The following is a 15,191-nucleotide window of genomic DNA, read 5'->3' as shown; positions in this document are numbered from 1 at the left end:
TTCCATATTTATCAGTAAAAGTTATAATATTTTCTTGAAGAACATTCACTTAAAATCAACTGAAATCCAGCGAAATTCACTCGATTTCGGTAGATTTTTTCTTCTTCTTTAACACCAAAAAATGTTGAAAGATTTCCCAAACATGTTGAAAATGTGGACATCAGAACATTCATTGTGACAATTTTTTTTTTTTTCCACATTTTCAAACTTTATATTTGCAAAACCTCCAGGAAGAAATTTCCAATAATTGCTTAAAAGTTTCCCATAGAAATTTATTTAAATAAATAACTAAATCCCCCAAATTTTGCAAGAAAATTCTTGTAGAGATCAAAAAATGAGTAAAAATCTTCCAGAAAAATCCTAAAAATATCTGAAATGATTGCAATAATATCAGTAAAACTTCTATTTTCTTTCTAAACATTTTTTTAAATATTTTTTTCCACCAAAAAATGTTCAAAAAATTTCCCAAAAATGTTGAAATGCAGACACCAGAAGTATCGCTGTGAAAATCTAGATTTGTTTTCCCACATTTTTAAACTTTAAACCGGGTCAATTTTGACCCGCAGGACGACACGAGGGTTAAAGAGAGCTGACTTGGATTCCTGAAAAACACAGATTCTGACAAAAATAATCCTCTCCATCATGTGTCATTTATTAGTTTCTACCAGCAGTCCTTTCTTTTCTTTCATGTAGCAGCGTCTCCTTTTAAAATAGTAGCTTAACATCAACTGAAACGCTTCACATCTGGCCTCAAGCTGGCCCCATGAGAGCCGTCAGAGGTTATCGCCCCTGAAAGCTACCCTCCACATGTGCTCCTACGACGGCCACACTGTAAAGATCTCTGTATTTCCACGTCCGTAGAGGAAAGACACGGCATTGTTCCAGCTCCTCGCCCCGGGGGACTCGGGAGGGATCTTTTACACGGTCGTGGTTTTACTGTAAAACATCTCTCTTTCTGCGCTGACTGCATGTCAGACAGCAGGAAAGGCTTGTCTGGGATTTATTGGCTGTCACGGATCTGCAGATGATGGACGAACGCCGCTCTGCAGCCCAGGTCTTGTAAAAGGCAAAGGGCGGAATACCCCGTTAAAATGCTGTTTATTTCTTTTGCACGTCTTGTCGGATCGCTCTTTCTCTCTCTATTAACCTCATTCTTTCCCATCCAGTCATGACCCGTGTGCTTTTCATGCGCTCTTTTATCCCCTTTTCTCGAGCTTTTTCTCAATAAACAGCGCTTTCACTGGCACTTGACATTGGCTCTGTGCCCTCGCTTAGTGTAGATGAGACTATTGTTTGAAAATCACAGTGGTTCTTTATGGAGCTGCACCATTACAGCCGAAGCTATAATCACAATTATTTCCACCAGTATTGAGATGGGGATGTTAATTGGATTTTTAAACAGAGGGCTGGTTCCACTTCCATGTTGAGGTGTGTTCCTGCTAATGTACGAATCTTTGCATCAAAACATGATTGATCCTTAAAATAAAATCTACAGAGGTGCTTTCACTTTCAGATTTTTCAATGAGGTGACAGACTTCACAGCGTCTCTGTTATGAATGTCTGAGTTGAGGCTGGACAAGTCTTTTTGTCCTTCATGCATTCACTGTACATCGAGTCCTCAACGCATGTCAAAGTTCTGTTCCTAAGGCGTGACGTAAGTAGGTCGGAACGCCAGTGAAAATGTAAACAAAGCCGTTACGCCCATCACGATATCGATCAGTTTACAGTAACACAAACGGTCATTAGCTCACACTGAAACACAACTCTGTAGGAAAATACCGGCGAAAATGTAAGCCAAGCCCTTCATCGTGCATCACCCTGCATCCCGATATTAATCATCATAAACCAACCTTTACTAACCCCAAACTCTTCACTTTCATTCCCTTCCCCCTTTTCTCTTTTCAAAGTCTCAAATGATCCTTTAGTCTTCTTCTGAATCAACATAAGGCTCATCAGGATATGCCGTTGCTGTTGGTCTTCCAGCTAAAGCAGTAATAATCTTTCCATCAGTTGATTTCATAGGTGCAGATCCTTTCACATGTTCAGGTTTCCGCTTTTTATCACCAATCGTGCAACTTAGTCCAAGCAACCGGGCGATGTTTGACGGTGTTTCGCCCTGTAAAGAGCATTTTATTCCATCTAATTTCACTTCCATGGGGACGATTTTCCTTTCCTTTGAAGCTTCAGAAGAGTCTGACTTATGCTGGGAGCCATAATGAAGGGCAAAAAGTTAGTGAATGTAGCACAACCCAAGGTGGTGGCAAATGTAAACAAAGCCGTCTTATAGTGCCGCGTTACTACTGTACATACAGTATTCATCCACTCCGATCGCCAACTAGTTCCATGTAATCACTTCCAGTATAACAATGAAATGACAGAAGTCGAGGACGTCATAAACCGACGACTTCCTGTACTTCTTGTTTTGTTGCTTTACTTTTCTTTTGCATATGATTTGTTCTTACTAAACATAGCTTCCCATAAATCTGAGACACTTCCAAACAAAGAACTAACCTTCACATTCTGCTTCAGACATTTGATCTTCCTTGTCGGTTGTTTGTTGTTTATTCTTATTTCTCGACAACATCCAGGAAGTTTTTTCACGGGCAAATGTCAGCCCCCAAAAGTGACTTATTCGCATGACGCCCTCATGGCTGCATGTTCATTTAGGAAGCGCTTGATTTGATAATCAGAGAAGTCAAAACTGTGACAAAGATTAATGTCTGACTAATTCTGCAGCCTTTGTTCCCCGTCTTGGCTTCATGTTGCTCTGTATTACCTCACCAAAATTCCTTGTTTTCCATGAAGACGATGTGCAAATACGCCTCTCATTAACATACCGCCTGACAAGTTAAAGGGAAAACCAAACTATACTTGTTCCTCACCTTCTGGAGCTCTGTTGAGGCACTCTCTCTATTCTAGTTGAGTTTATTCTTACATACTCATCCGAGTGACGCTTTTGGCTCCTGCCTTTGTTATGCTGATCCACTCATTTATTCAGGTTTTCTCTTTGAGCTGTTACTGAATTCAGCTGGTAGCATAAAGCAGTGGTGGAATAAATATTTTGAGTCTTACCTCATCTATCTAGAAGTAGCCATACTTTGATTTAAATCACTCCATTACAAGTAAAAGTTCTTTATTCAAAACCGTATTCAGTGCATTAATGTAGAGACGTGTTTCAGTTTGGCTTCATTTTTAAGGGTTTTTAGAGACCTAAAGAGAAAAAAACACAAGAAAAATAGGTTGAATAAGAATTTAAAAAAATATTTTGCAGATCATAGATATCTGGAGAGCTGTAGAAGTTTTAAAAGTATGAAAACTTAATCGTACTCTATACCGGTGTCATTCTAAATATCAGTTATGTATTCATGCACCACCAGCATTTTATGATCCAGGTGATGTTATTCTTTTCCTTTTTGGCACACAGTTTAATCTAAAGACTCCATTGTATTTCATAAACTGATCAGATGGTTTGTATTCAAACTAACTAGCAACTATTGCAAACCAGAATCTCACACCGGACAAAAAACCACTTTGTGATTGACTGGTTGCCATGTTGATTTTCCAGTTAAATCCACTTCTTCCACATTAGATGTGGTTCCAAAGGACTAAAACGGCGAACTTGAGGTTTCACAAAAGCTACGACCGTCTTTCACACGGAGTCTGAGGGTAAAAGCTGTAATAGTAATGAAACACTGCTGGAGGTTCACTCCGACGTCTGACCTCCGGTGGCACATTTGACAGCAGGTGAGATTTCTACCGGCAGATGATCGTACAGTAACAGGTAGTTGTAGTAGTTCTTGTTGGGGATATGAAGCCAACCAGACACAAGTAAACACCGCATCAGAAAAGGCGACGTGTTTGACTGTAGTCTGGATCCATGAAACCTCTGTGACTTTAAAGGTTCAGTTTTTAGGGGATGAAAGTCTTCCTTCTCTGAATCTGTGTCATTACAACGGAGCTGAAAGGAGTTTTCAAGATAAAAATATTAAAAAACTTAAGTCATTGTGAGCAACAAAGCTGAATTTCCATAAGTGACCTCCCCTTCAAGTCTGAGCGTTCGGTTTGAAGCAGAGAAAGTTCACAGCTCGGTTTTGCCGTCTCAGGCCTCACTGCTTCTTTCATATCTTTGTTTACTGAAGCTAATAATAGCCTGAGTCTGAAGAATCATATGTTTTTTTTTTAATATTTTTACTTGGAAAGGTGGTGACAGACTTAAACTTTGATCATTCCAAGTTTGACTGAATGTAAAAGGGCTGCGAGACACAACAAAGAGACGAGCCCTTTCTTATTTAGCAGAAACACTAATGCATAATCATTTTATTTTCCTCCAAAAAATAAGAAATAAAGATAAAAAGACACTCCTGCAACAGTGACAGAAATCTCAGTGGGGCCGTTCAGAAGCGTTCAGACTAATCACTCAGCGGGGGTGACAATCCTGCTAAAAAATATCCAGAGGTGAGAAACTTTAGACGATCACGACTGTGAGTGAAATGCAACACTCATGACTCAGAGTTCTTATATTCACACAGTTTTCTCAAAAGAATCACTTAGCACATAGGATGAGTTTTCAATGAGCTAATAGATAGAAGTCTGTCTTAAAGTTTTAGCGTCTTTGGCAAGACTACATTAGAATTATTAATATTCCTGAAGAAGAAGACGCTCAGAAGGGTCAAAGGACTGATGACACACACTGTTTAGCTCCTTTTATATTGATGTTGTGCTCGCTGTGTTACATGAGACGTCCTTGGCAAACACTGCACGTTGAAAAGCTATACTAATGCTGTTAGTCAAATTCATCTCTGTCTTTGTTTTTTGTGCGTTTTGTGTCTTTTTGACAAATAAATTGCATAACTGGACCTTCTTACATTCAATATACAAGCCAAAAAAAGTGAAAGTGTAAAATGTCAACCCAGTCCAGCGTGGGCAAGTTTTAGCGTTTTCGGCTAGACTGCATCAGAATTATTAATATTCCTGGAGACGAAGACGCTCAGAAAAGTCAAAGGGCTGATGACACACACTGTTTAGCTTCTTTTACATTTACACTGTGCTCGTTGACGTCCTCGGCAAACACTAGACGTCGGGGTTCTAACCAGGATTTTTTCACAGCGTAACGGCAGGTCCTCCCGCACCCGCACGCCCAATAGCCTTCATTAAATCTCACGAGCGGCCGGCCCAGATGTCAGCCAATGAGCGTCACGCAGATGCTCCAAATGCTCGTGATTTAGGTCACTATTCACCATACATGGCATCACGGAAACAACCGAGACAGGCTAATTGTAACCCCGAGATTGTAAGCAACTCTTAATTTTAGACGGGAACGGGTCAATCGACAGGAAAGTGCAGCTGAGGTGGGGAGACATAAATTAACCTAGATAGGCACCCAGTCGATAAAACAAACGCACATGGTGTTATCTGTCAAAATAACAGCGTAGCGGCCCTAATCACAGCGTAATCTTTTAAACTGACAGCGTAACGGGCCGTTACGCTGAAATGCGCTGGCGAGAACCCTGGACGTTATATGTACTTTTCTGTGTACGTATTTCTGCAGGTACCTCATTATTTTGAGCTACCGAAAAGATTCTAAAAATCATTTTTATATTCAACACCCAACTGAGGCAGTTTGCTTCCATATTAAGTATGGAGAGCTTTCAAGGCTGCCCAACTCAGAATAAATGGGGCTATTTTGAGTGCTTTAAATCTGCTTTAAATAAGTTATTCAACTGGGGTTGATTCATGTCTGTATAAATTTGACATGGAAATGGATGAAAAAATGATTTACTGCATATTGACGGAGGAAAGAAGAGCCTAAAATTCCTTCTTAAGCTTTATATAGATTATTCTAAGTAGTAAGCAACCATAACAGTGCACACAATGTTGGGTTCACGCAATCTGCTCTGTCATAACTTAACAAAATAACGTGGCATCCCAGTGAACTTAGCTAGAGTAGAGCTGCACTAGATGTCTTCATGGGCCCAAAAAATTAGATCCAAAAAGAAAAACTTTACAGAAACCAACATGAATAAATAAAGTTTTCAAAAACACAGACCAGATACATTGAAAGCCAACCCAGCAATGACATGACAGTCATCAGACTCCATCCAAAATCGATGCAGTGATCCGTCTCAATTTGAAAACGCAGCTTTTCGAAAAACCAACATGACTCAGTTCAATTTTTTTTTTCTTAAAACAGAACTTCTCATTTCTCTGGTGGGATTTCAGCATCTGATGGTTTGATTTTGCCGTGTGCTCATCTGTTCAGGATTTAAATGAAGGCCTCTGTTAGCCTAGCCGTGCCAGACCCAGGTCTGAAGATGCAAGGTTCTAGGAACTCTTGACAGGGAGGGAGACGGGTTAAAAGGTTGTCTTTCAAATCACTCTGCAGTAGTTGGGTAGATATACAACCAATCAGCGCAACGAATAGGCTGACATAGTTCCTAGAGCGCCGGAAATCAGAGGATGCGGGAGTTTGGTGAAGCCTTATTTATACAGTCAATGGGTGAAGCTCAAGTATATTACAGACATGTTAACAGAAAGATTATTCAGAGTCGGTGCTAATGGAGCTCAGCGACTGTTGTCGTTTTTGTTGTCGACCCTGGCAGAGAATTAAATTCGTTGCTGTGGGTTGTCTAGCGCGGTTAGGCTAGTTGTTTCCGGTTGTTTCTGTCAGAATCTTCGCACCTCTGTCGTCACTTCGTTACGCCCGCCTTCTGACTCTACACTTCATGGTGATTGGTCCGGCCAGTTTTAGGAGAATCCAACCTCGAGCCTTATGTAGGGTAACTAGACCCACCCTGGCAGAGAATTAAATTCATTGCCGTGGGTTGTCTAGCGTGGCTAGGCTAGGCCTCTGTAGTAAATAAAATAAAATAATGTCTGGGTTCTAACCTCTGTCATTTAAGGAATGTATAAAAGAAGACACGTCTTTCTGATTCATCTAAAAAGCAGGTTTTTATAGACAAATTTGCAGCTATGCATGGCACAATTCCACCTTTAGGTGGGTTCTTTTCCTTTCTTTCTTCTCATAAACATGCTCAAGTTTGCAAAAGAATTGCACTAAAAGCTGAAACAGTGCTGCTTTATGATACCTTAAAAATGCTATAATAAATGTTAGAATATACAAATGTAAAACTATCATTTGCCCTAAAAACAGGTCTAAAATAATGCTTAAATGTCACATTTATAGTAGACAGGATTTGATGCACAAATTCTCCAACAGATTGTAGTCAACTGTCACTACTGCCGGACTTTGCTTACACCTATACTGATATAAACACACACTTTCTGCACCTCATGCACATTTTTTTTACTCACATGCATAAATTCTTCTTGTCTGTAGTTTGCATGTGTGTTTGATCGTACTGGAGCCTTTTGACCCAGTTGTGTTTGCAAATTAGAACTGGTTCTCAAACATTTTTACCTTCTGAAATAAAGGTCAAATAAAGATGAAATAAAATGTGGCAAAGCCAAACCGATCCAAACGGAGAGGGAACATGCTATCAATTAATTGATCAGTGAAGAAGGAGATGTGGTGGAAAGAGCAGGAATATAGCGATAATAATTAGGGCTGTCAGGACACATTACCAAAAGAATTCACAGAAACAACAACATTGTGATATCTGTCGAAAATCCATTATTGTTAGTCAAATTAATCTTTTTGTGTCTTTTTTTTGACAAATTAATTGCATAACTCAACCTCCTTACACTCAAAATACAAGTGAAAAATGTTGACCCAGACACCAGATCAGGTCCAAGATCCATTTTGAAGCTCAGTGTAGTAGCTCCGGCCATCACTTCGTCTACGTCAACAAATCCAAACGTTAGAAATGAGGTGGAGCATGAGCAGAACTGACTATCCCAAGATGACACCTACCTGTCATTTAAAGCTTAACTTTACAATCAAATAAAACCTAAGCGAGGGAATTATATGAAAATTCACCCCTTGTACAGTTGCCATGAACGTAATTTTAACTAGAGAGACCAGAACTGTTTTTGTACCAGACTGTGAACGTGTATATTTCTGCTCTAAAATTATGCATTTTAACACGGGGCTCTATAGAGATTGCCTCGCTTTTGTAACGAACCTCTAGTGGCCACTGGAGGAAGTGCAGTTTTGCCACTTCTTCACCACTTGGTTTGAGCAGCATTTTCAAAGAAAACTGGGCATGGTTGTTTCATTTATTTGCACAGATGCAACAGCATAAAACCAGATAAAAGAAATAAAACGGATGTGACAGAAAAGGTCAAGAAATGGTCGACATATACGAGAGACCTCCGTGAGCTCAGCTTCAGACGAACGAGAACAAAAGGTGGAGATAGAAGCTAATAAATTCAATGTGATTTAGCAGAGAAAAAGAGAGAGTTCACTAAATTTAGCAGGAAAATAAATGGGACCTTGACTGTGAGTGGAAAAAATGTCTTTGTGTTGCAAGCCAGGACTGGCTGCATTTCAAAGATCTCTGGTTCTATAAATACCACATTTAAGATTTGTTTTCAACATCCACATTTGAAGCGGTTAAGCATTTTGAGATGTCAGTGCAAATAAGGAGCTCCAAAGAAGCCCTGTCTTCTGGTTCTGAAAGAATGACACAGTGTGTTTGGTTAGCTGGAGCGTTTTCTGGTTTGACGCTGATTGATCGTAGCTTTCTACGTCCTTACTGCAGTTTGTATCGTCTACGTTTAACTGTTTTCACTGTAAACATAAAAGCATGCCATTCATGAAAACATACAGTGAAGAAATGCAAGGTTCCAATGTGTTTTTCCAACTTTTTGTCATTAAGAATACAGTAGAATATGTTTGGGATGTGACTCAGAGTTTGCTCTTTACCTTAGAAACAGAAGCAGGCGACACAATCTTCTGAAAAGGTCAATTTAAATTCGTAACTCATTTCCATTTTTTGCGGCCACTTTAACAATTTTTAATAACATCTCCAGCCTGATATTTGCCTTACGTTTTGTGGTAACCTGTGAATGTCACTTTCTCTTTATTATTACAGCGTCCGTGTCTGCTCTGGGCTGTATCAGGAAGAGTTTTGTCGACTCTGATTTCATCGGACTGAAACCATCTTCCCCAGCGTCACGGTTCTTTCACATCCGCCACTCCAGCATCCCTGCCTTCATTCTACAGTAATCCCGTGAGTTATACCTTTATCAGAGGTGTGTTTTTTTTCACCTTTGTGCTGCAGTGGGCAGCATGTCTCCTAATCTATCACTGAGGTTTCTCTGGCTGACCGAGAAAGAACTTTTCCTGTGGCTCAAAGTTACAAAAGTGATAGTAGAGGAGCCAGAGGGCAGCTGTACAGGAAAATGGTCAGTTCGTGCTGTACAGTTCAGCTGTCTGAGAGCTTAAAGGTTGTTCATCTTGTTGTCCAAAGCTTCCAGGCTACACAATATTCTTTGTCTAATAAGATGGTCACTTTGTCAGAAATTGATCTTGGGATACACGACAGACGACACCAAGCAATGCTAATTGTGAGGCTAACATTAGCTCAAATGCAAATTAGGACTGGGCGATATAGCAGAAAAAGACCTCCTGTATTTCGCCCAGCGGCTACAGATCTGCATGGAAGCCAACAGGAATAACAATGGAGGACGAAAAGACTTCTTTATGAAGGTATCATAGGCTAGTTTGAGCCAGAAAAGGAGCATGGTGAGGGTTTTTTCAGGCAACCACTCACTTAAGGAAAAATATTGAACATTCTATTGAACAGTTTTCTTTATTCCTATTAAAGGGGAACTTTGTTTTTTTTTTTCAACCTGGGGTCTGTTTTCATGTCATTTCATACATGTGAGTGATGGAGAAATGAATTTTCGACATAGCTCCAGTATTTAGCCAGGCAGGCAGCTTAGCAGCTCAGCTAGTGAAAAGTATGGGGCAGCTTGCCCCCCCCACGTCAAAATCCGCCCTAGCGTGCTTTTTTCCCACACTGACCGGCTCAGATAGTCTCAATGAGTGTCCCACAACATACTAGAGATGAGAAGTGAATGAAAACCTCCACATTACCTGGCGATCGCTCTTTGTTGTGGTCTGTATCCAAATCTCAGGACGCTAGAAAGCAAATCTTGTTCCGAAATCGCGCGATAGCTCCATGTGCTCAGTGTCCACCCAAAATAGTCTTTCGTTAGCTAAGAATGATTCAGAGACTCGGTCAGTGAGTTTATTGTCTTTATCAGGGTCGGGGGAATGGACACCGACAGCACCGTGATCTGCAGCTTCAGTGCAAAGTGAATTTTAAACGTGGCACAATTGCAAATAAAGTCAATGAAGAGTGGGTGGGGATTTGCCCTGAGGGGGCGGTATTAATTTTGCAAAGACCCAATTGTGAGGGTTGAAAATACTTCACCCTTTGCCTGAGGCTTTCTGATTCCAATTTGCGAAGTTACAGAGATAAGAACGTCCAAACTGACAGTCGGCAGCGGACAAATAAACTGGGATGGTGAAAACAATGCAGCGGTCAAATGAAAAACGATTCCTACATGTGGTTCTCTTGGCAAAACCTAAATCTGTAGAAGTGTTTTTCTCCTTCTAACCCAGTGCTGATGCCCGTCTCTGCTTCCTGAAAGCAAATCAGATCCGACATTAGATCAGATCTTTCTGTCTCTATCTGTTTCCATGGCATCACTTCTTCTTTTGTTCAATATTTACCAGGATACAATTGAGCCAGTTATGACCCAGATAATAATTAAGAGGGATACAGAGAATGAATGAATAATTGGGTGAGCCTGTAAGGTCACCGCTGTTGGGAGTGTTCATGTAGCAAAGACAAAGAAGCTGCTGCTGTGTACAAAGTTTCCTGCTGCTCGCTGCCAAGCGGTGAAAGGATGTACATTTCACCTCACCTCTTTCACAGCATGACCCCTCAAATTCAGATGGATGTTCTGCAGTCGTTTTCCATTAAACTGGGAGAGGGAGCCGCGTGTGGTGTGGTCTCGCCGAAGGGAATCTGGAGTTGGGTCGGTTTTGTTAATTAACTGTCTCATCCTCTGAGTGGAGACTCCGGTGCCCTGCCCTCGCTGTGGAAGCTGGGAAAGCTTTGGCAGAGCGGCTGGCCTGAGCCTCCCCCTCTGAACGGGCTACCTTTAATCCTAGTCCAAGATGGAGGAGAAGTCAGAAGTCCTCCAGACTGCACGTCAGCGCTGGAACGGAGCCAGCGCTGACTTCAGAGTCCACCCTGGTTTAATCCCGTTTCATTAAGGGTGCTGTACAGCTGCCTCCTAGAGACACTGACTCACACACTCAAACAGCAACACTTTAAGTGAACTTAAAAAAAATACAGAAAGAATTTCCACATGATTAAATTGCTTTCATAAAGCACAAAGTAATTATTTTCATCCAACTCAACAAACTTGAGTTAACTCAGTTCACTTAACCCTCGTGTCGTCCTGCAGGTCAAAATTGACCCGATTTAAAGTTTAAAAATTTTTCTTAAGAATATTCACATAAAAATCAACCAAAATCCAGCAAATTTCACTGGATTTTAGTTGTTTTTTTTGATGAATGTTCTTAAAGAAAATATTAGAAGTTTTATTGATATATATGTAATCACTTTAGATATTTTTGGATTTATTTTTGGAAGATTTTTGCTCATTTTTTTGAAAATATTTACAAGAATTTTCTTGCCAAATTTGGGGCATTTTTGGGGGGAGATGTATTAACCTTCCTGTTGTTTTCATTTACGGACATACAAAAAATATTGTTTCTTTGTCTGAAAAAAAAAAAACTAAAAGCAGAAAAATTCCCCAAATTTCTGAAAATTTGCAGAATCTTCAGGAATAAAATTCCAATAATTCCTTTAAAAATGTCCTTAAAAGTTTTATTTAAAAAAAAAATCCCCCAAATTTGGCAAAAAATTCTTGTAAATATTTTCAAAATTTGAGTAAAAATCTTCCCAAAAAATCCTTAAAATATCTAAAATGGTTACATATATATCGGTAAAATTTCTAATATTTTCTTTAAGAGCATTCACAAAAAAAGTTCTTAAGAAGCATTTTTAACATTTCTTTTTTTCCACCAAAAATGTTCAAAGATTTCCTAAAAATGCTGAACATGTGGACATCAAAATTCTACGTATAAAAATAAATATTTTTTCCACATTTTCAGACTTTAAAACGGGTCAGTTTGACCAGCAAGACAACACGAGGATTAAGTAAACGGAACAACCACTCAGATTCATTTTTTGAGTGCGTGTGGTGACTTTGTACACGAAGCATGTTCAGAAAGTTCAGTTCCTGATCGGATAATTACTGGAAGGAACAGACTCTGTGATCAAAGTGCGTCTGAGCGTATTATGACTGTTGGTGTCAGACGTGGCGGCTCATTCACATTCACTCAGCGTCAGTCCTGTTGATAAAAATGAATCGTTGATGAGAAAGGTCACAGAGGAATAAAACAGCAAAGAATGCAGCAGAACAGAGCAGATAAATACCGCTGTCACATTATCCTCGCATTCAGCAGCCGCAATCATTGTGTCCTCCTCCTCCTCCCAGCTGACACATAAGGAGTCACCATGACTCAAATGTTCATCAGATTTTTTTCTCCGGGCTTCAGGTTATCTCGTTGCTTCCCGTCTATTTGTGCTGAATATTTAATGTCGAGTCAGAGAGTTTCATTTCCTAATGTCAACACCCACGCAAACTGTCATAACAGTTGCTCAGCAGGGACAATACCGTGAGTCAAACACGCAGGAGACAGAAACTGTTTCCCAACAGCGGATTTGAACAGTTTCACCTCCACAGAACACATTTGGAGTTCAGGAAAGCACAGAGGTGTGTTGTTTGGAGAGACTGGAGTTCACTTTGTTCATAGTGCCGTTAAAATCAAAGTTACAATGATTACATTTCCAACATGCCAATTTTATACAGTAGGGGTGTCCAACATGAGGCCTGCTGGCCAAAAGTGGTCCTCCAGAGGGTCCAATCCGGCCCTTAAAGTGTAAAAATTCCAGAGAAGACATTAACTGCAGATTGTAAATTAGTAAAACTATAAATTTGAAATCATTTCTAGACCATGACAAGTTCAATCAAACCTTTATTGTCATTGCACACTTTCATTTACAATGAAATCTCATTTGAGCTGCCCTGCCAATGGCAGCTCGTACTGCTGCACCTTTAGGAGCGCGCCTGTCTTGAGGAAAAGGAAAAACAAAGACATTTGGGATCCGGGTAGGGATAGCAGAGGGTAAAATGAAAAAAAGGTTCGTTATACCAAGTGAAACCTCTAAGTTGGGAAATTCAATTTGACAAGGAACCTGAAAAAAACAACTCGCAACAGGCAAAGCATGACATTAGACAAAGTTAGTTGGGATAAGGATGGGGGGGAATGGGACAGACAAGACAAGACAAAAAGTGCAGCAACAGAAAACATGAGGGTGTGGGGAGAAGAACAGAGATGGAGACGGAGGGAGGAAAAATGTGACCGCCTCCTACGAGACCTCAGGGCAAAGAGTTGTTTTGATCATAAAGTAAAATACTAGATTAAGACTGATTTACAATCTGCAGTTAATGTCTTCTCTAGAATTTTTACACTTTGAGGGCCGGATTGGACGCTCTGGAGGACCACTTTTGGCCCACGGGCCTCATGTTTGACACCCATTATCTAGACTACTGGAGGGATGACATATCTCATTTGGCCTGGGAACACCTTGTGATCCTCCAGGAGAAACTGGAAAACGCTGCTCAGAAGACAGATGACTGGAAGCTCTGCTTCGCCTGCTGCCACTTTGATCCAACTCTGGATAAACAGAAGGAAATGGACGGATGGCAAACGACCAGAAAGTCAAAGCTCATAGCAAGAAGTAGTCGTGTAACCGTAGCAGTCAGCCTGTTATTTGAATCATAGCACCAAGTGGAGTCATGGAGCAGCAAAGGGAGCGCTCGAATCAAAGATGAGACCAAGAAACAGCTAATAACATCAGCCCCCCAGCTGGTTAACCGCTAATTACAGTTTAGACAAAGTAAGCACACACTTAACCCCACTAACCCCACTCACATGCAGCAGACCCTACTCTGTCAGCTTTTTATGTCCACGCACAGCCAGTTTGAAACAACCCGTACAGCTAATTTGGAGCTGAAGTCTAAGGACTTTCCAACATATGCTGTTAATAGAATATTATTTTTGCACATCTGTAAAAGCAGTTCAGCCGGTCATTAGCTCGCCCAGGTTGAAAACTGCGGTTTGGATAAATGAGCTTCTTACTGTATTCCCCCAAACTTGGAATTGTGTTCTGCCCTTAATTTGAAGTGAAATCTGTGGACGGTGAACACGTCTGTCTGCTGTTGACCAACACTGGGGAGAGATAACAGCGTGGGCTTGTATTCAGCTCTCACCTCCTGTGTGAGTTAGAAAGTCGGTACCAGCCTGACGCCAGCACCACAGGGTGTCTGGTCTCGCCTCAAACCCCCCCCCCCCCCCCCCCCCAGTCCTCCCTTCCACCTAAAACACAGCACATGTTTCAGCCGCTGTGCTAATCCCTCTGCTATGTAAGAGGCAGGCTCCCGTCAGGCTACCTGTCAGCCCCCCCCCAGATCAGCTCTCCGTGTGCAAACATGTAGGCGGTGAACCAAGACGTCCAAAAGGCCCGCCGGCTCCGACCCCATCTCTGCTCTGAGGCTTCGTTTCAAATCCAAAACATGCACGCATTCCACGCCAGTAAGTTTAGCACATTCCACTGATAGATAACAGTTTCTCTCCTTTTTAAACCACTGACATGTGTCATTTCTGTTTGTACAACATCTCCTACATCACGCCAGCAATAAAAACGTCTCCCCAAAGCACAGAGATGTCATCGATTGCGTTATCAGGAGAGCATGAAACAATCTCTAGTCACTCAATTTATAATGAATCTGAGTCTGGCAAGTCAATTCTGATACAGTAGACTGCTACAAATAACATTCATATGCAAACAAAATGAGGCAAACAGCAACCAGAATGGGACATAAAACCAACACAAAAAGACGCGAAACATAAAATGAAATGCCAAGCGGCTGAAATAAGATTCAAAACCACCAAAATAAATGCAAAACACTCCAAATTAAAGCTTTAGCTACAAAAATGACAGGAAAAACAACCGACACAAGAGAAAACGAGACAAATGTAACCAAAATGACATGAGAAACAGCCACAATGACACACAAAACAAGCAAAATGAGATGCAAAACAACCAAAACTATCCATAAAACAACCATAATGAGACGCA

At 40.7% G+C, this 15,191-nt stretch overlaps 1 long non-coding RNA gene across 1 annotated transcript in view; it reads left to right on the top strand.

Moving 5' to 3' along the window:
- LOC127530263 (uncharacterized) overlaps positions 1–15,191 on the top strand; it is a 243,526-nt gene that overhangs the window by 106,648 nt on the left and 121,687 nt on the right. The window contains exon 3 of the long non-coding RNA XR_007936721.1: positions 8,994–9,131. This is a non-coding gene — a long non-coding RNA (uncharacterized LOC127530263). The remainder of the gene's footprint in view (positions 1–8,993; positions 9,132–15,191) is intronic.

Source organism: Acanthochromis polyacanthus, chromosome 16, assembly GCF_021347895.1.
Source record: "Acanthochromis polyacanthus isolate Apoly-LR-REF ecotype Palm Island chromosome 16, KAUST_Apoly_ChrSc, whole genome shotgun sequence".
In the NCBI taxonomy this organism is placed as follows: Eukaryota; Metazoa; Chordata; class Actinopteri; family Pomacentridae; genus Acanthochromis; species Acanthochromis polyacanthus.
This window is presented reverse-complemented; position numbering and strand designations above follow the sequence as displayed.